At 43.2% G+C, this 21,656-nt stretch overlaps 1 protein-coding gene across 2 annotated transcripts in view; it reads left to right on the top strand.

Moving 5' to 3' along the window:
- LOC108577996 (protein FAM46C) overlaps nt 1–21,656 on the top strand; it is a 129,067-nt gene that overhangs the window by 28,602 nt on the left and 78,809 nt on the right. Inside the window, exon 1 of one of the 2 annotated variants that reach the window (XM_017941255.1) lies at nt 13,185–13,805. The exons of the other annotated variant lie outside the window; for it this stretch is intronic. The gene's annotated coding sequence lies outside the window, so the exon portion shown is untranslated. Of the gene's footprint in view, nt 1–13,184; nt 13,806–21,656 lie in introns of those variants that run through there. 2 annotated transcript variants of the gene reach the window in all.

Here is a 21,656-nt window from a genome sequence, read left to right on the forward strand (position 1 = left end):
ACGTTCATTTTTTGGAAATGCACTCTCTTTGGGAATTTATTCTCTAATTTCCTTCTTGCTGAGTTTCACTTTCGTTAGAATAAAGTTACGATGGATAAAATATGCATTTTCAAAAATGCGCTCTTTTCAGGAATTTACTTTCTAGAGTTCTCCCTGCTAAATTCCACTCTCGTTAGAATAAAGTTACAATGGATTTGAAGTAGGTATGTAGAAGAATTAAAGTTCTTTGCTACGATGGAAAATGAAATTTACCCAGGTAGTCGAGCTGGTTGAGCGCAATATCGATATTTGTACGTGGCATCAAGCGGTCGTAAGCTACATCAAGCATTCCTACCCCGTTTCAACCCCCTCGTCATCTCTGCCGTGTACCCTTTGAACGCTTCGTATCGTGCCAATCAACGTTAGGCTTCGGTTACAAGCATGAACACAGGCAAGATGTCGGAGAACGATTGAACAGCGTGTTTACAGTTGCCGTACGTAAGTGTGCAACTATGTATCTTTAGGCACAGAAGCGTCCGGTAATCGGTACGCAAAGAAATAGCGGTGTAAGTAACGTGTCTTCTTCGGGGCCACGTCAATTTTGATACCCGTTCCTCGGTAGAAAGAAAAATTCGATCACTTCGGTGTGTCGTTTAAAATAAATGAATTTCTTGCCAAGGAAAATTTGAGATGCCGGATCAATTTTAATTATTAATCAATTAACTGGGCTAATTATTGAGGATCTTTAATTTGCGAATAAAGGTTTGCAGAGAAAAGAAAAAAAACGTTTATCGATAGAAATGTAATACAAAACAACAGAGGCGAAAACCCGAGTGGAAAACAGGTACTCGGTTCGGGGTTGTCGCACGACTGCTTCAAATGCGGAGAAGCATTTGTTACATACTTGGATCGGAACCACGGTCAGCGCACCCATGGCTTTTATGGGCCTAGGTCAAGCACAGAAACTCGCAGCAGAAAAATTCCAAATATAATCTATTCTCAATACTAATTCCTCGGTAAAGAAAAATTGAATCACTTCAGTATGTGATTTTTGGAAGTGACGTGGTGCAAATGATTATTCGGTAAAGTGGGTAACAAAAATATATTTATTTAAACGTGATGCTTAAACTAGGGAAAGTCCCTGGGAAAGTCCCAGGAAGTGGGGGCGCGGGCCTGCATTGCCGAGGCGATACTCTTGTCTAATTCTTCGCCTCGAGGGCCAAGAGTCGCCAGGCCTAAGTGCGTGGGGCCCCCCGTGGCGGTCGCCACAGATTGAAAATTAATTTCTCTGATTCTTGTAAAAATTAATTATTAATTAATCAACTAGGCTAATTTTTCGCTAAAAAAAAATTAAATCACTTTGGTATGTGATCGGAAATAATTGAAAATGAATTCCTTTGATTCTTGCCGAAACGAATTTGAGACACCGGATCAACTCTGCTGATTCCTCGGCAGACACAAATTAAATCACTTCGGTATACGATGAAAAATAATTGAAAATTAACATGTTCGATTCTTCCCCAAGGAAACAAACTTCTCTCAAGAATCTTACCCCGGGTAAAGGGTTAATTCTCCATCTCACACAACAGCGTTCGCCATTTGCACTCGTTTCCGCGACAAACGACAGCAATTTTCACTTGCACCGCGTGCTACAGTTATTCCATCAGCACTTGGTCCAGTTGACCACAGTCACGGGCAATTTTACTTGGAGCAACGAGCAAACGAAACCGCAATCGGCAACGTTTGTTGCGCCACGTATCGATAGAATTCTTCTACGCTCTCGCGTAGATTTCAAAGCGAGAGAGAAGAGAATAGAATCAATCTTCCGAGTAGACGTTATCCCTTTCATCTTCCTCCGTGCCTCGACATTTTTCCCTCTTCCGTACCGATCATTATCGTTCCACCGTGCACGCAAGAATCTCTCGTCGCCGACATATTTATGGAGAACGCGTCGAGATTCCGCGGAGAGATGCTCGTGTTGCACTCTCGAGAGTGCAACAGACACGAATGGCATGCTAGAAATTGCTACCTCTATTAATTGTCGAATTAGTTTCTTTTTCCTACTTGCTACCCTTTTTCCTGTCGCTCTACACGTTTCACGATGTATAATTGAAGTGCGAACGTGCAACTTGGAATGATCGATAACGAGAAAACCGGGGCAGTATACCGGCGTAATTCTTTTTCCATACGTGATTTTTCCTTCGGAATTCTGCATGATAATTGGATAAGTAGGGGCCTTTTTAATTCGAATTCTATATGATAATACCAAGTTTCTAAATTGTAATACGTACGTCGTGTCTGTTGCACCTGTGTGATTCGAGAGAAAACGTGTATTCCGATAGTGCGGGGGAAATGTAGTTACAATTTTCCTCAGTTTCTTAATTACAGCGTGTATCGCGTAGGAGTTCTGAATTATATCACACGAGTCCAGTGAAATAAATAATACGATTTTAATTAAAATCATAGTTGCTTCGCTTTTTGTCTCTTTTTTTCTCTCCAACTACCTGCCGTTGGTAAGCACGAGCGTTGCAAACGGTAAGAAAACGATCATTCCAACGATCGGATTTTTATGGCAAGAAACGTTTCGAGCAGTCGCGGAAGTATCACGCGATTTCGCAAAACTCAAGCTAAAAATTGGATTAACATCGTGCTGGCAAGCGAGACGCGGTAGAATGTGAATCGCATGTAGCAATGGAAAGAATCTACCTTACGTAGTTGTTCCAGAAAACGTGCGGCAGAGAAACGCAGCTTTTCCTTTCATAGGAAGCTACCGGGTCTCCTTAAACGATGAAATTGAACTGGTTCGAACAAAGGACGTTCGAAGAAAATCGAACCGAACCTGAAGAAATGCAACTTGTGTTCGACGTTGTAACTTTCTTGGTAACTAACGTTTCAATTTGTCGAACATATCGACGCTTTTGAAATATCAACTTGCCAAGTTTTACGTTAATAATCTATCTCATTTCTTCGTGTCATTTTTGTCACGCAAATTTCAATTTGCATTTCAATTATTTCAAAATTACTTGTTCAACTTCTTTCAGTTCTATTTATTCCCAACTATTTCTCGCGCCAATTCATATTTTCAGTACAGATTTTAATTCACATTTCAATTATTTAAAATTTGCGCATTTAACTTTTTTCCATTCCATCTATTCTCAATTATTTCTCGCGCCAAGTTATATTTTCAGCGTACTTAACTTTTTTTAATTCTATTTATTCTCGACGATCTCTCGCTCTAATTTACGGTGTATTCGATATTTTTCAGTAGCGACCCAATTTTCGGCAAATTCTCACCGATTTGTTCCCCATCTACTTTGCGACAGCTCGAAACTTACGACCGCTACTCAACGAAGCCAATTGGTCGCACGCAGTCAATATTAAAATCACTCTTCTCGATCTCCCGGTGACCACACGAGAGCACGATGAACCTCGGTTAGGTTATTATACGTCACGTATCAGCTCGTGATACAATCTAAAAAACGACTGCCTCCGAGAGAGACAGCTTTCAAGGCTGCGACCAGGTGTGGGGATCGATCGAACGCGCGGAGTCGATAGATCGTTGCACGCGTCGCCAATTTACCGTACGATGCAAATCGTGCCTGATATTTTTCAATAAGAACATGATTGACCAGTTCGGCTCTGTAGAAAGTGAATTAACATTCACGAACGAGATCGAGCGGTCCAGATAGCGTCGTTATTTTTAACAAGTCTCTCTCTCTCTCTCTCTTTCTGCGTTTTCGAGCGGACAGTAATGGCTTCTTCCATCGAAGAATCAAAGTAAAGAAAAAAGCATCGTCTCCCATATCTTTCCTTCTTCTCGATTTTTCACCATTAAATCTTCGCAAGTTTTGTATGCCATGGTCAAAGTCAACTGCGTTTCTCGCAGAGTCCCCTTCGAATTTACCAAGAATTTTTCTTTCTTCGTCTCTTTGTTTCTCGATTCGTGAAAAGATTTCATTAGGCTGATAAAAGTTTCAAAAGCGTGTTCTTGTCTTTCTTTTTTTTACCTCTGTCTATAAAATTCTTTACGCCGGGCTTCTTAATCGCTCACGTTCGAAATCTAAATGCTCCGTGTTCCGTCCTAATTGGTTCACCAGCGATTTTTCGAAGCACTTGGAAATTTAACTGTGATTTTAGGGTTTCGCCGATACCACACGTATCTACACGCGAACATTTTTACAAGGTACTCGGCAACAGGTGAGAGAAACTTTAGGTAAAACGAAATTAGTATAAAGGTTGCTGTTTTCGTTCTTCACTTTGGAAGTATATATGGGATCTTGTGGCTCCTGTGGAGAACCTTTTGGTGGAACTTTAAAAAAAATTGCTGTGGAATAAAAGTGTTCGATTAAAGAGGAACAGTCGAATTTGTGAAATTTTAAATATTCTAATTTTCAAAATCGTCGAAGTTTTAACCCTTTCACTGCTGTTCGCGATTTTTGCCACGCTTTCACGTTGATTCAACCTCAATAGTTGCCCTTGGCGCACTTTTGGGATTAAAATTTCAAAATATTTCAAAATTCGCAACGAAAGGGTTAGAAACAATGTCTATTTTCCCAGAATAACAGCTTCACTTCTGCCACAGGTCGTATATTTTTAATTTAAAAAGGAATGCATTCTCACTAATTTAATCCTCAATTTTTGCCCTTGGCGCTCTGTTGTAAAGGTTCGCAGCGAAAGGGTTAGGAAAAGTTTCACTTGTAATTGTCGTAGACGGTATATTCTCAATAATAAAGGAAAAGAGCGACAAAATTGCACAGAAAAATGCAGAAAACTGCAAGCATATTCTCCTCGATCCTCGGCGCCGCGAGTAGAATGGGTGCATCATCGTCGGACGATTTATCTACTCTTAGCAAGGCTTAAATTGTCACCTGTTGAACAAATGTCCGTTTTATCCACGTTGAACTCTCGAATCCCCCCTGGAAGAGAAGATTTATCACGTCTCTCCCCCGGCGGACTCTAGATTTCGTCGTTATTAACGTGTAATTGTAATTTTCGTTGCGCAACCCGACACACGGTCGGACATCTGTCTCGTACAATTTCCTAACGATATCCGTGAAAATGCCGCGTTTCTCGTACGCGGGCACACAGACACGCGCCGCCGCTACGGCCGCTTATCACCGATTAAATTCTTGCGAATAGTGTGGCGGCGAGTATGGTTGCGCAAGATCGTGTATCGGCCGGTGCCGTAACGCTCTCGCGGACCGTTATCTTGCGCAAGTCATCGTGGATTGTGTTTTCGAATACGAAAATTTTCAGCCAACGAGCTAGAGAGAGACTCTGTCCGACCCGTTGAAACTTGAACTACCCGTTGGATAATGATCGATATTAGTTAATGGAGCTACCAGCGGTAGTACAGCTCGCTTGTGAAATTCAATTTACTTGCTTCTTTGGTCATGCATTGTGAAGGTGAACGGGTATCGGGGTGTTTGTTGCAATTAGAGAGTCGCGATTGCTACAATTGAATTTTTCCGGACGCGAACTTTTCAGATGCTTGTATCGTATGTACGTACTTGTTTTGGTTTCGGTGTGTAATGGTGTTCGATGTGACGTATTCGGTGTGTTAAATGTACGTTATTAATGCAAGGTGTCCTTTACATCGGTACGGTTCGTTAACTGTTTATAATTAAATTTGCATTCGCCGGCGGAGAAAAAGTTGAATTGATTATATAGGAGTTTTGTATCGGTGGAGATAAGGAAATCAAATGTTGCTGTATATAGAGTGTAGTATTAAAAAGTAATGGAACACACGTTAAGTGTATTTACCCCTTTAATTGCTTAATAAGAGCAATTTTTTGAAATTAGTTTCTTTCACTCTCGATACCGCGTTAGTCCTTTTATTACAGCAAAACAACTAAATTACAGAGAAAATCTGAGCTTAAAGGGTTAAGAAACGCGACAAAATCTCGGTGTAACAGGATAAATACGCAAACCGTGAGCTATGCTACTTAAAGATACTCCCCTTTTCAGAATGGCGAATCTCGCTTGCAACTCGAACAGGACCGGCTTTAATTGAATTTTCCCCGGCGAATCGCTTATGTTCGATCGGTTAAAATCTGCGCGCACTTTCGCCGTGGCCGCACACGCGATCGATCCTGTCCCAGTCAGTCCTCCGCATATACGCCGAGAGATCAGTTTATGGACAACGGCGGGGTGCATAGATAAAAGTGTCTTTGTTACGATAGAGCGAAGGAGGAGAAACGGCGTAGATCCCACGATGGTGAAACACGCTCGATCAACTATAACGCGGGTCATTGATTTAGTCGGTCTCGCACCTATATCCGTGTATACCTATATACCGGTGCGCTGTTAGCTACCGTAGTTATGCATTATGCAAAACTCCTTTTTTTTCCTCTTTCCAAGCCCGCCGTGACTTTGGTCGGCGGGTGAAGAGGAAGAAGAAGAAAAAACCAGCACGCCTATATACGTGTGTCTGTGTATGTGTCGCAAACACCTTCGACGTTTCTCCTCTCCATTTTCTATACGATGGAAAATCGTGTCGCACACACGAAGCTATTTTACACCTAGGAATCTTTCCTCGATTTAAGTCGAAGAGGAAATTTTGGATTCTCGTTAATGCGAGATCTTTTGTAATTGCTGGGTGTAATTTATTTGGAACATGTGAGAGAAAGGGATGTTGAAAGTTTGCTTAAGGACACTGTTAAATTATGCAAATTTTGCTTGGAGAATACAGTATCGTTACTGATTTTTCATCAGATCCCAATTGCAAACTACTAAATACCAGTTATTTACCATTGAACCGGTTGAAACTGTTATGAAATACGAAAATTTAAATATCGTACATTTGCAGAAAAAACAGCGAAATTTGCAATTTCTTCTACGAACGAATTCGATCGAGGTAAAGGAAATTGGTTCGATCGTGACAGAAACCCGCCAGCTGTTAGGTTTCAGCTGTTCGACGTAGCGTGGAACGAAGGATTTCTGCGACCGTGCAATTAAATACTGCTTGCCTGCTTTTGCTGGCGGACGTGTGACGCGCGCGCGCGCGAGCGCACACTGCTGCGCGCAAGAAACCGCGACGCATATTGTGTTACATTTTCAAGCGATTCGCTTGATGAAAGGGATCGGTTTTTCGTATTATTAGAGGCTCGCTCGCGGCTTTGATCGATAACCCGATGGCCTTGAATAGACACCGGACTTTTCTAACGAAGTAAAAGTTGACTCCGGTTGAGGCCGGAGTTGTAAGGATTTTAAGAGATTGCACGTCGCCGAAGGCACACGTTCGATCGTACATATTTATTCGCGCACGATCAATCGGAATACATATACTTTCTAATACCGCGTCGATCTAGCCGCGATAAATCATCGAGGTTAATTAAAAAAAAGGGAAATACACCAAAATTATCCAATCTTTCGTCGAAGAAAAAGGAAAAGAAAATTTCCAAAAAATTCTCACATTCTTACGATTATCGTACGATGCACCGGTAAAGAACCACTGTTTGTACCGAATTATTCGGCTGTTGAAGGTCACAGACGAGCAACCTCCCACAATACCTGTTACATCGGTATTGCGGAATTTAATTCTCCGTCTGTTCGATCCGTATTGCGAAAAGTCTGAAAGCAGTCGAAACGGGTAACCAGATTGGAAAAGAAATGCATAACAGTTCGAATTGCGGTACATGTTTGTCAGAGGAACTGGTCGTTGGTCGGTGAAAACGGGCCGATTCGTTTGGTTAACAGACGGAAACGTGTTCCAAGAGGTACCATGGAAATACCGTGGAAAAGCGGGCAGCAATCTCGCGCTCCGCCCTGCACCCGGCCGCAATATATCCAAGGCCGCTCGAGGCCGATCGAGTGGCTCGAATTCGTCGATTCGCGGGTGCGGCAGACAGGGCACTCTTTCACTCCCTCTCTCCGTCTCTTTCTTACCACCGTACGGCCGTGCGTCCTCTCTCTCGCTCTCACTCGCTCGCGCTACGTTCGTTCTCTCGGCCGCTATAGCCTCGCGCGCGCGTCAAGTCTCTATCCGACACCCTCGCTTTCTCTGTCTCCTTATTTCTCTCTTACGCTCGCTTATTCAATCGCCCCCTCCCACTCCCTCGTTCTAGTCTACACTTGCAGTATTCTGGTCTCATCCTCTCTCTCTCCCACGCGCGATGCTTTTCGTTTAGTCTCTTTCTCGTTAAAGTACCTCCTAGCCAGGTCTCCTGTTTTGCACCCTTTCTTTTTACGGTTAATCTTACCGCGCGTCACGGTTGAAGAAATTTCAAACAGAATCTACGTACGGAATGTTCAATGGCTCTTTCTCGATATATTTGCCGTGTCCAGGGATTAGGAGGTTAGATTTCGCGAAATCTCGCTTTGTAAAGCAATATCGTTAGAGTTTTGCCGGACGAGTCACGAACGATGTTACACATTGACCTATATGTACACCGACTATGGACAAAGATCTACGTACATATGTACACGAGGCAGCTGCAACGGCATCGACCACGATGGACATAAGCGATGTACCTAAAACTTTCACACAACTATCCACTTCCTAAAACACAGCCTGCATGCATTTCTTTCCCAGATGTTTACGTAACGTCCCTAAAACCCGGGCTGTTAACTTTGCAAACCTAAAACTGGAACCACCAGAGGAACGACCGACCTAACCTAACCTAACCAAATCCCCGAATAAACTTACAATTTTTCCACGCGATCGCACTTTTCTCCGCTGTCAAAATGCTTGGAGCGAAATCGAAGGCCTACGCTCTGCAGGCCGTAACGGCCGACTGTGTATCATTTCTCTGGCATACGGTCGATCAATTATCTAATTGGCTGCTTTACATAATACACTCGGAAACAATTTACCATACCGAGGGGAGCGTCGGAGATCGTTCGACCAGCTTCGTCGAATTATTCGATCGAAAAGAATGCAAGCCGAGCGCATAATTATTTTATACAAATAGCCCCCAACTATTCGAGCAATTCCTAACTGTTGCACTCTGTCTCTGTCGTACGTGCGGCGCGCGCCGCACCGAGCGCGAACGTCCTTGACGGTCGCCGTGGCGACTGCGCAACACGCCACAGCGCAGCGTTGCAAGTCGTTGCGCATGCGCGCGCTCGATGCACTCGCTGCCTTCTCCCCACTCCTCCCTCCCTCGTCTCCTACCCCCACCGCTCTCAGTGCCACCTTTACCATCACGAGCGCAACCCTACTTCTCCGCGCCGTATATCGCGGTTGCCGCATATTACGTCATCGACACCTTCACTTCGCCCGTGCTAACCGAGCACGATGCTCTGCCATTCGTTGCTCTTTCGTTGGGCTCGCACGTTGCCGTCCTCTGCTGCAGCATATTCTTTTACTGCCTCCCATCGCCGGAGCTTTTATTCTCCTTCGAATTTACAACCTCGATTCGCTTCTTTTTTTTTTCCTTTTCATTGTCCCTTGCTTAAGTTTCTCTTTTTTAACACACGAACAGCTTACGGGGATTGCGAAGAGAAAGGGTGTTGCTCTCGTAGTAAGTGTTACAATAGATGATTTCTTTTTTCTTTTTGTTGGAACTTGTGGCTGGTACTTCACGGTTTCGTCCAGGAGGTTATTTTACAGGGAGATAGAAGCGAGTACTTTTCAGCAGAGAAAATTCCATATGGATCAAATTTAATTATATATGATTTGTAACACGGTGAACGAGTTATTACGCGTGTATACCGGTGTGAAATGTACGCGGAGTCAGGTGGGTTCGGGTTTATCAGTTCTATCAATTTACGCTAGTTTTTATTCGAACATATGTTGCTTTCGTTACTCCACGTAGCCACGTACATATATATATATAGATATGACCTCATACGGTTTCGGTATCGTAGAGCGGGACAGTGCAACATACGGACACCGGTTCGAAGCACAGCTTCGATTTATTCTACGCTGTACTTCTTCCTATCTCGTTTCACAGATAAAACACTTCCATAAAAAAAAAACAAAAGAAAAATTAAAAAACCAACCAATTTTGTCGTCTTTATCCCGTAGAATTGCAAAGTTTGCAAAAAGTACACTAAACCGGTGTAAATAACCGCAGGCGAACGTTCACGATCCATCGTATTGTATCTTCGCGACTTCCTTTTCCTCCGCGTCGCGCGGTTTCAAAGCGGGGATGACTCGCCGCGCCGCTGCTACTGGAACGACCAGTTTCGCCAGAAATTTACGCGAATGTCCCGAGCGAAACGGCAGAAACACGGCGCATAGGGGTGCCTCGTTAGTCGATGAGAAACGTTAGGTGGACGCGGGATACCTTCGTGTTAATCGGTCCGTCGATTGAAAATTCAAATGAAGCCGGAGGAAGAAGCGACCTTCCCTCGGGAAACCAGCCGCTCGTGCGGAATGTCGCAAGCTCGCGGTTGTTCCAATTAACGCTGACTTTTTTACCTGAATACGTTTTAACGATCGACCAACACTCGCGTTGGTTTGTCGCTGGAAAAAACTACGCGACAAATCGCGGTATTTTAATCAAGTCGTCGTCTCTCTTCGTTTCTCTGGAAAGAAAAGGAGTGCTTTCTTCTTTCTGTTTCGTGGTTTTTGCGGCTTATCTTGGAATAGTTTTGCAGCAGAGAGAGAGAGGTAAGAAGGAATTCGAAAGACGCGAATTCTTACATCGATGAATGACAAGAGTCGTCGATGTGGCGCATCCGAGAATAGATAAACCGCGGCTTCCATTTAAAAGCACCGCAGACCAATACTACGACGTGAAAGTAACGATCTGATGTAGTGTCAATAACCTGCGATAACTGTTTGACCTAAAAGTGTCTTTGAAACTTGCCGTATTTTTTTCTCTTTCTCTCTTTCGTCTCTCGAACTAATCGAAAGCTCGCGCCGCGTTGCGATCCACAGTGTGTTGCGAATCGCAACAGTTTCGGTCTGTTCTCGCGGCTGTGATAAATTAATGGAAGCCAACGTCCGCTCGATCACGCGTCCCTTTATCAGTCACCTGATAACGGCGACGGCGATTTTTTTTTATTCTTCGCGGGTATCTTCGCTCGTGACTTTCGCCGTTAGATTCGTGTAAAAAGCACGGCGGTGTAATATGCACCGAGGATCAAGAAGGATATAGGCGTAGAATAGTTCTCTTTTTGAACAGCGACAACAACGAGTTGCATTGTTGATAAACTTTAATATCCGTTGGAATTAAAATTTCAATTTATAAAAGCACGAATTATCGGGGATTATTCGATACGGTGTTGAAACGGTAAATAGCTGCTGGTTAGGTTGAAGCTGATGGAATTAGATTAGACTAGAAAATTTACCCTTTTACGACGAGGAAATATTCGGACATTAAGCAACACGACGTGTGCAAAAATATGCAGAATATTCGTAATATTCATTTTTGCTATGTGCTTAGATATTTGTGTAGCACAGTAATTGGACGTAATTTCGAGTAACTTGTATTACAATGCATTGAACAAACAATACGTAATCCTAAAGTAAAACCATCAACCTAATCCTTCCATAATTAATCAAAATATAATCGCTAAGAAACTTACAGTGTTGGAATATTTTTGGGGATAATTATAGATTTCTACGTTACCATCGGCGATATTAAACTTCCTTCTACTAACTTTAGAAAAAAAAAATAAATAAATCTCCAATGATACAAAATTGCAAAAAAATCGCTTCTCGCAACGGGCAATTTAAGACACGTCGATTTCGCCTGAATTTCCGTTTCAGTTAATCGAACGCGGCACAACTCCCCCCTTTTCTCCTCTGCAATGCGATAGAAAAATGACAGAGATCGCGCGTAGGTCGAGCGGCGATAAACGGCAGCTGATACCGCGAGGCGCGTTTATCGCGCGCGAATATCACGAAAAACCGGCGTTCAGTCGAAAAATCGCGAAGTGTACCGCGGCAATTAGAACGTATACGCACACCTGTCGCCGGTCCAATTCCTCCTGCCCGGAGCAACATTCCTACGCGAAGAGCACACCGGGAACGTGTTAGTCGCCATGTTGCCTTTTAATTGCATCAATTATCGTCTTCCTTTTTCCGCGTCGCCCGTTGGATTTCTACGCGAACGGTATTTAACGGCGGAAGTGGCGGATAACAGCTGCTTTGTAGAGAATTCTCTTGGTAGAGTAAAGTAGGGCGACAACTGTTGAAAAAGTTTCATCGTCGATGAGGAAATAATTCAGCTGATCGTAGGAGAACGATCGCGCTTCATGGTTTGCTATAAGCTGTCTATAGAACCGCGACATAGCCGGTTCTAGAAGCCGCAAGAAATGTTTCTCTGCTGGTGTGTATAAGTACGTGTACGCGCGCGCATACCACACAGCGCACCGGAAACCGGCTCTTCCCGCTCGAACGGAAAATATATATCGTGTGAATTTTTCGCGGGGCTAAAAACGGAGACACGCAGAAGCAGCTAGCTCGTTCTACGGGGTCGGTTTTATCGGGGCGAGATCGCGCGCGGCTTCGTTCTGTTACGTAACCGTGGCGACAACCACGGCCAGATAAGAATTGTGCAATTTATAAAACGGTCGTAGCGCGAGCGACACACACTCGGTACGACGTAGCATACCGGTTGAAAGCCCTGTGCGAAGCGCCTCTATCGTTGGATAGGGTGAATCATTTGTGACGATAGAAATGGGGAGTGTAAATGAATTTATATACTTACATATGTAATAGGAACGCAGGATGCCGTGAAAAGGATTTACGAGTGAAAAGTTGATATAACATTTAGCTGAAACAATCATGTCTGTGACGCGTGACATTTGAGGCGACCCAGCGGTTGGTTAGGTGTTTGTACCGCTGGATGAAAAAGATAGCGATTGAAGGCGTCATCGGCACGAAGAGATTCGTTGCGCGGCTCCGTGATCGTAAAAATAACACGGCGAAACGCTTATGTAAACTGTCGCTCTGCCGGCCGGCGTTCTTCGGGCTTTTCGTTACGCACAGTAACGCGGCGTGTGCATACGTCAAAATCAAGTCGAATCATGTGTGAGTCAGGAGCGCGTGGAAACACTCGAAGGGAAGAGCAGCGCGGATGACGTTTACCGAGCGACGGTGGATAGAACGGGGGTTCGGGTATAGTGGGGGTAAAGTATCTATAGTAAGAGGGAAGGTGAGAAGAGTGGGGGAAGGTAGAGTGCGTGCGCGGTCGAGTTGAACGCGGCTGTCAGTGTCAATTGGTTCGCCGCGGCGAATTGTGTTATCGTCGACGTGTAAGCCGACGTTGTATCCGAGAGTTTTTCTTCGCGCTCCGTCAAAGGTCGAAAACACGGTTTAATATACCATTGCGTATCGGTCCCTCGACTTTCTTGTGTGTTTACCATCTCTGGCCGCGAAGGGCAAACGACGAAGCGTCGTTTACGACAACGGTGATCTTGGAGGATCGGGGAATCGATCAGGAAAAGGAACTTCCGATTTTAATTCGTTCACAACCTTTTCGTTCGTCCGTCTGCCCGTCAACGACGACGGGCAGCCACGTCTCGTCCATCGAACAGAGAGGGTGGTTCTTGCTTTTTTTTCTTGGTGATCATCCTCGTTTCAAATATTCGAACGAACGGACGCGTCTGTTGGTGACGATCCACACAGTGTGTATGATACGGTCGAGCGTGATAAACTAAACGCGAGAAACTCCACGAACCCACGTATTCCTGTCTTTTAACGTCGGTACGTCGTCGCCGGTTAAAAACGTCACGTGTGGTGCCGGACGACGAGAGCATATGCGAGAGTAATCAGAGAGCCGCGTCGCATCCACGCAATCGCCTAAGTGGACGGGAAGAACGTTCCGATCGGATACATGTTAGCGGTGCCTCCTCGTCAACGGTGAACATCGGTAAGACGTGCTGTGTCACTGCGTCCCGACGACAACGCGGAGAGGCTCTTACAAGATGTAAGTACTTTTCTAATTAGAATACACGTACGCCGTATGCTGCATACCTACCTCCATATGGTAGCCTACGAAAACCGTTCGAACGTGTTCAAACTTGTTCGAACTTGTTCGATCGCGCGATCCGCCGATACGTTTCAAACGCGACCTAACCTGTCTCGATTACCGGATAACCAATATTCGTAGCGAAAAACTATCGATAATGAAGCTCGTTTTCCCGCGCAATAAACGATTCTAAAAAATTGCGTCGTTGGCGGTATTTCGACGGCGGCGTGCCCTCGGCGTCCTCGCCAAGCCGTAGAAATTTTGAAAGCGTCCCGCTCTTTTTTTCTCTCTCTGACTGATTCTTCCATCGACGTCTACCTTACCGACCGTGTTTCGAAAACAGCCGTATATGTCCGTGAACACGGATATACGAACAGTCGCGCTCTTTCCAGAACGTATATTGTACGCGCAGGCGCGCGACCTTTCCTCAGTCCTTTTCTTCCTTTCGCCACGACCGTAGATAGGTCTTTTTTTTCTCTTCACTTCGTGCCTTTTTTCTCGCTGTTCGTCTTTCAGCAGGGATAGAAACAGGGAGTGTCGACGACTCACTTGTACCGGGGTCGAATGATACACTCGGCTTTTCGCGGTTTCGTGTAAATATTTACCTCGGTATTATATATACCCGTGTTCTGTGTGCGCGTGTGTGTACGTGCGTCTTTCACCATACTATTACGAAACTTGTTCTCTTCGGTGAGCTATATATCGTTGTTACGAATCACATCGACTACATCATAACCGTAACTTTGAAAAATACTAACCTATACATTCTTCGCCACGAAGAAGAAACATGAAACGAAATAACTTCTAATTCTACGTATAGATGGCATACGCAAAATCGAAGTTACAGTCGACGTAATCTAATTCGATTCTATCGAAACAAAGAACATGGCGAATAGGCATCGTCGATCAGAAAATGACTCCATTTAGTTCGGGATTGTGCACGGTTACGGTGTTTGTTGAATTTTCAAATTGATCAAGGTCAAGAACTCGTTCGCTGTTCTCGGAAGCGCAAAGCCTCGCTAGTGGGTGTAATTCATCCGTTAAACGTAATTACACATGGAATCCTGCGAGACGCGGGCCGATTAGAATCTTCGTCGCAACAGCAGGATCGATTATTATCCTGTCCGTTAGGCTTTATCGCATCCTGTTCATCGCGTTGTTTGTTCCCTGCATATACGTACGTACTATACATCCATAAGCAACAAGGTTGTGCGCGCGATATTATATTTTTCCTTCTGTTTCTTTTTTTTTAATTTTCGTTGCATGTGACCGCGTGTTCATCATTTGTAATTTGTGTTCGATGTCCCAAATAATTATGGAATCCGGTTTCTGAATAATTCAGCGTCGAATAACAGGTTGTGCGTTTAATTAATCGCGCACGAGCATAACATGGTAATAACAGGAAGGAAGGGAAATATTTAAAAACGAATAAAGAGGATATGCTGGTCGGTTAAACTGGCTGAATACACGAAATTCGACCGGTAGATTAAGGTTAGAAATTTTTCAACGCTGATCTTTGCGCGATTAATTATTTCGATCTTTCTGTTGGCGTTGGCTCGGAACGTTCGTTATTCTCTCTGTGCGTGTAGTACTCAAATGATACTTCGTTTAAATATAGATTAATTATTAACATTTTCGTGTGTAATTCGATCGCGAATTTTGCAGCAGCCGCTAACGAAGTGGTCGTTAACGACGTTAATGATCGAGTGATTCGAATCGCACGGTTAATCTGTCTAAATAAAGTAACGTCGCGTCGTATATAAACGGGTCACTAGATTAACGTCAAAATCAACATTTACATAGGAGAACGACATGTTTGAATAAGGTAATTGAATCAGGGCAGAAAAGATTTCGTCATCCCATAAATCATCAACTATAGTGGAATCTTTTTTGTAAGTTTAAAAATAACAAATTCGAAATGTATAATCGATGATGAATTCGCAACTCAAACTAAATTATACGAATCCAGAGACGACGACGACGTGGTCGTGGACAATTTCGAGCAAAAAATCGGCAGACATTTAGATTGAATTTTGAAACATCGTACACGCCTTGTAGCTTTCGAAATTTTCATATTTAATATCTCTTAAAATAACGTGCCGCGTTCGTCATCCATCCTGGTGAGAAAATTTACAAGAAACAAGGCATAGGAATTCGCATCGATTGTGTAACATTTGTCATGGAATACCTGGCTCTGGCATGTTGCGTTGGCGTTTCTCGGATACTCTCGAATCGGAAAGTGCACTCGAACGAATTATCGCGCGACGTACGCTCCGCCATTTTTCTATTTCGAACGATTCGTTCGAAGCGCGGGAAAATATCTTCGATTCGAAACATCGAAAAAATTCCGAATTATCGTACATTCTGAGATACACAAAATATTATCAGAAAAAGTTAGATAAATGAGAAATAAAATATCTGTCGACGTACGCTGATCATTTTTCTATTTCGAACGATTCGTTCGAAGCGCGGGAAAATGTCTTCGATTCAAAAAATCGAAAGAAGTTCGAAGTATTGCACATTCTAAAAGACACAAAAAATTAAAAAAAATTTGAAATAAAATACCCATTAATAGCGACAGAATTGTAGATGTGAAACGACGAGAAAGCAAAATTCGACACAGTTACCGAAACGCGAAAGTTCCAAATAGATTTTCTCGTGCATTCGCGACTAATGCATACGGTTTTCATCTTTACCTCTCGCGAGTTCCGCGAACCAAGCAATGAGTTCTATATTCGGCCTAACGTGAAAGTGTACGTACGTCCTTGGCGCAATAAACGCTACTTTCAGCTGGAACAAAGAGTAGCACGCAGTAAAATGTCGAGTGCTGCTCGAGCTGCACTCACTTCCCCGTTGCGTTCTACGCTGCATGTCCCCCCGTTTTATTAACTTCGAAATGACGAATTCACGTAACTAGATAATGATGCATCGTCGTATCTCTAATTGTCTAATCGTATCGAAAATGAAATGTTTAATCGCGTTACAGTCACGCTCATTAAGACCCGGCCACTCTTTAGAACGGTCTAACTTTTTTCAAATTGGACCAAACAACTTGAATTTTTTTTTAATTTTTTCAGAATTTAGGATTAGTTTACTAGATTACAAAAATTTTCAGCACGTATACAATTGACATACGTATTTATTAAATTTTCCCAACAAGCTCAGCTAAAAAAAAATGCAAAAAGTGACCCTTACAATTTTTTCAAAATTTGTTATACACGTCATCCAGTGTACTAATCTTTCTAATTAAAAAAACAAAACTCGAGTCATTTGGTGAAATTTTAAAAAGGTTACAGCGTTCCAAAGAGTGACCGGATATCAACGAGCGTAACTATATATACAAATTTCTGACAATTGTTCTATTCTTAGCGGTGAATAAACAAAAAATGTTCTCGTTGCACACTACACTGTAATATTGTAATAGTATCGATATCATGCTCGTGTTACTCGCACAATCTTCGTTTAGTATCACTTTGCTTTCAACAAATCGATGCCATTATGCAACGTTAAATTACCTCTGTAAGGCTTCTTTATTCGTTTTACGTTCTCCTTCTCTTCCTACTATCTCTCTGCTCCTCCCTCTCTCTCTCTCTCTCTCTCTTTCTCTCTCTGTGCCCGTGTATTTTACGTACCAGCAAAGTAATTCCGCGTTAAGTAATATACATACGTTCTCCATAAATTATCCAGCTGTAGGAGGCCAACCTCGAACGCACAATAGAGAATACACACGAAAAAGTCGTCGTCGACGACGTCGACGTCGCTTTTTAATCTTGGCCATGCACCAGCTCTCGCCGCGTACAGATAAGATTATTTAATTTGTGTCGTTGGTTCGATCGAAGTGACTCGGTGTTACCATGGAATGTCAAGCGAATTCTCGTTAACGTTGACACGCATAAACGCCGTGGCTGCATTTGGCACGATGGCTCGTTTGATTACGTAGTCAACAGGTTGTTTATCGATCACACTACTCGCGTAACACTTGTGCTTGCTCAGATCGCGATCGAATTCCACGATTTTCGAAACGCAGAGAGCGCGCGCGTGTGTATAGGTACCCTTTGGAATTCGTCACACGAAACTATTGCGATTTCGAATGATGGCTTGGTCGTGAAACGAATTTAGTCGACTTGATTCTCTCTCTATCTGTGTCCGGCTCGACACGCGGTACGTTCGATGGGCGTATTGTTAGAACGATTGCGAAATGAACGCGTTGGAGAATACCACCGTGCGGTTTCGGATACAACGACGACGACGACGACGACCTAGGTTAACAACGACAACACGACATGAGCGATTTGTGCGCGACGAGAGAGAGAGTGCAACAGGCTGTTTTTCTACGTTAGCATAATCCTGCGATGCACTTTTACGCCTTCGCCGCCGCAGCCTGTCGTCGTAGTCTTCGTCGTAGTCGTCGCGAAATCGCATTACTCTTGTTTCGGTATTTAATTTTCCCCGTTGGAGCTCTCGTGTTTCCATTGTTGTTTGAAGGTTACATGCTGTGACACTGGCTTAATCCCCGGGACAATCTCCACGCTAAGACTTCGGACTTCCGATCCGCGTCGACAAAAGCTTCGTACCGCGTTCTCGTGTCGGGGAACGGTGGAAATGATTTTTTCATCCAGACCATTTGTCAGGTGTATTTTTTATTTATTCATTTGCGCGGTTTTCGGCTTATTTGTCTAGGAGATAGCAGAGAGCGGTCGAAATGTCGAATGAAAATTTGGAATATTTATTTTTTTCGATTTATTTGCTAATTGAATTGTCATTTTATTTTAGTGCGTTCTTAGAGTTTTGTCTGCTGCATTGAAAATTGCCTTTGATAATTCTTGCTTTTGTGATAAAATATTACTGCACTTGTAATCGATCAATTCTTCTTTGTTCTGACGTCAATTTGAACGATGTTAGTATAAATCACACCGTTCATTTGAATACGAAATGACGCTTGTCCACGTTGATTTATTCTCCGTGACGAAGTTTCCTCCATTTTACCGATTACAGCATTCGATCAAAATATTACCGTTTTCTTTGTATCAGTAATCTGACTAAATATTGCAATACAGCAATATTATCAATTATTATTATCGATACGCGACTTTGATACGGTGATACAAAACGTTGCGTCGTCGCGTATCAAAATTAACAACATTTTGATACGCAACGATGCAACGCTTGCTCGTCAAAATTGATACGCGACTTTGATACGGTGCTACGAGGCGTTGCGTCGTCGCGTATCAAAATTAACAACATTTTGATACGCAACGATGCAACGCTTGCTCGTCAAAATTGATACGGCGATGCAACGCTTGCTCGTCAAAATTGATACGCGACTCTGATACGGTGCTACGAGGCGTTGCGTCGTCGCGTATCAAAATTAATCCTACTTGCTGTTCTTTTTACCGTGTTTCATTCCATCGCAATAAATTGTAGAACTGAGAGTTGAAGAAACTTTGGTACACAGTACAAAAATGCTACTTTCTTGGTCCACTAATGGGACTTCATCTCGTTTGTAGCAATAATAACGGTGATTATTATAATGCACAAATTCAACAGACTTGAAATAGCCCATCTAGCCGACAATTTCCACGTTTCTCCGATTGACCAACGCTCTCGAATCGCGTTCGTTCCTGCTGGTAGAGCGAATCAAGATAGCGTCGTTACGTGACGCGACGCGATACGACGCGCACGTGCATCGAGCGTCGAAGCTGTAATCTCCGAGCCACTGAATTTTCCAATCACGCCTTTCACTCGTCCCGGCACTTCCTCCTTTCTTTGTCGCAAATTTTTCCCAAGATAATCCCCCCTCGTAACGTCGAGCAACATTGTTCGTTGATCGCTCGCTTGTATCTGCTTCGATTAAATTCTTTTCTCCGCGAAAAATCTGTTCGTCTCGTTACACTTGGTCCCGTACGATGTTTCACCGTTGAACGTTCTTTTAATTTCACCCTTTCACCGACGGAAAGACCACTTCCTCCTTTCGTCGTCGCGCTTCGCTCTCCTTACGCCACAATGTGTTATCAATATCGTTGGTTCTGTTCGTTTTTCGAAGCTCTGATCGCTCCGTACATCGAACCACGATATATCACTGTGCAGCTGGTGAATTTCACAGGCCTTTCACTCATCTTGCACTTCCTCCTTTCGATGACTTTGTTGCTAGCGAGCAAACGGCGCCTCGTGGACTTTCTTGCACGAAGCGCGACGCGATTCGAATTTAAAGGGTTCATTCTGCGATGACGAACATCGGGAAAGAAAGAATTGCTCTTCTTTTTTTGAATTAAGTTGCTTCTGTAGCTGACGTTCTTTTTTGTTATTAATCTGGCAAAGTGTGCTTGCTCTGTATTTTTGGCACCTTCAACCCTTTCGTGACCGGTGAAGAACGCTGTGATTCGTAAGTTTAATTGTGCAATGCAAAATTGAGATGTGATTGAATTTGTTGTGCGGCACTAAATTAGCGAAAGGAAGGAATGTGAAGCTTGAATAACGGAATGATATTATTACGTAGATTTATTACGCTTGACGAATGCATTTCTGTAAATCAAACTTCGTAGAGTAGACAAACGTTGAACAGTTTGTATCTTTATAATAGAAATTGAACGGATTCACGCTAATTTTCGCGAAAGTACGCGTTGGCATGAGTCTACGTTTACGCGAAATGATGTCGCAAGCTTTGGCAGATACATCAGGCTGTCTAGCTTTATACTTTTTACGTTCAACGTTATATTTCCCGTTAGCCTCGGAATCGTGCATTCTTTGACACGCTGTTATCTGTCAGAAACAATTACGTGCAGCCACATCGGCGATTAGAATTATGTAAGGCGAAGCATATCGCGAGGTAGATACACTTGCTTTTTGTAAACTTGCTTCGACAGTATTTTCATTCTTCGCGTCCTTTTTACACGAGAATTTTCAAGCCTCGAAAGTGTATAAAGGTATCGCGTCACCGTTGCGTATCAAATTTGACGGGCAAGCGTTGCATCGTTGCGTATCAAAAGCAACGCTTCGTATCACCGTTGCGTATCAATTTTGACGGGAAAACGTTGCATCGTTGCGTATCAAAATGTGATTAATTTTGATACGCAACGATGCAACGCTTTGTATCACCGTATCATAGTCGCGTATCAAATTCGATGGGCAAGCGTTGCAGAAAAACTGTATATTGCGTATATTAAAGTGTTGTTATTTTCACAAGCTGGGCTTGGTCGAATATTTTTGAAACGGTGAATATTAACATTTAAATCTTGATTTCCTCTTAAATAAATATTTCTTCAGTGCAGAATCAGATGCACTTGCTTCGCTCTTTAAATACAGCAGCCTGTTCATTTTTCTTTTTAAACTCCTGTACCTTCGTTAATATTATAGTATCCCCTATTACGTTGGTATCTTCTTTGACCACTTAATTCCATTGGAATTCTAGCCTGGTATTTAAAATGCTGGTTTTACGGTGTGTTCGAAAGCCGGTTGCAGCCTCATTCGCAACGATGCTCGTCAGGTTTTCGCCTCATGAATCGCTTAATGATATTTAAGGTGCACACGCTGCACAACTTTAATTCACGCACCATTATAACTGTAATTACCGGCTCATTGTAGTAACGAAGCTGTGTTCGCGCCTTTTAGGCGCGATATACACGTCGCGTCTGAATCATTCATGTGTGGTTCACGTGACACGTTGTTTGTGTTGCCTCGAGCAACGATATAAACCGTGTGTCAAAGAACAACAACGCCCCGTCAGTTGGAATTTTCAGGTCAGTTTGAATAAGGAACTGCGAGAGGGGCGAATTTTTGCGCGTGAAAATTGCTGGAATTCTCCCGTTAAAT

The sequence above is a fragment of the Habropoda laboriosa genome, unplaced genomic scaffold (assembly GCF_001263275.1).
Source record: "Habropoda laboriosa isolate 0110345459 unplaced genomic scaffold, ASM126327v1 scaffold5, whole genome shotgun sequence".
NCBI lineage: Eukaryota > Metazoa > Arthropoda > Insecta > Hymenoptera > Apidae > Habropoda > Habropoda laboriosa.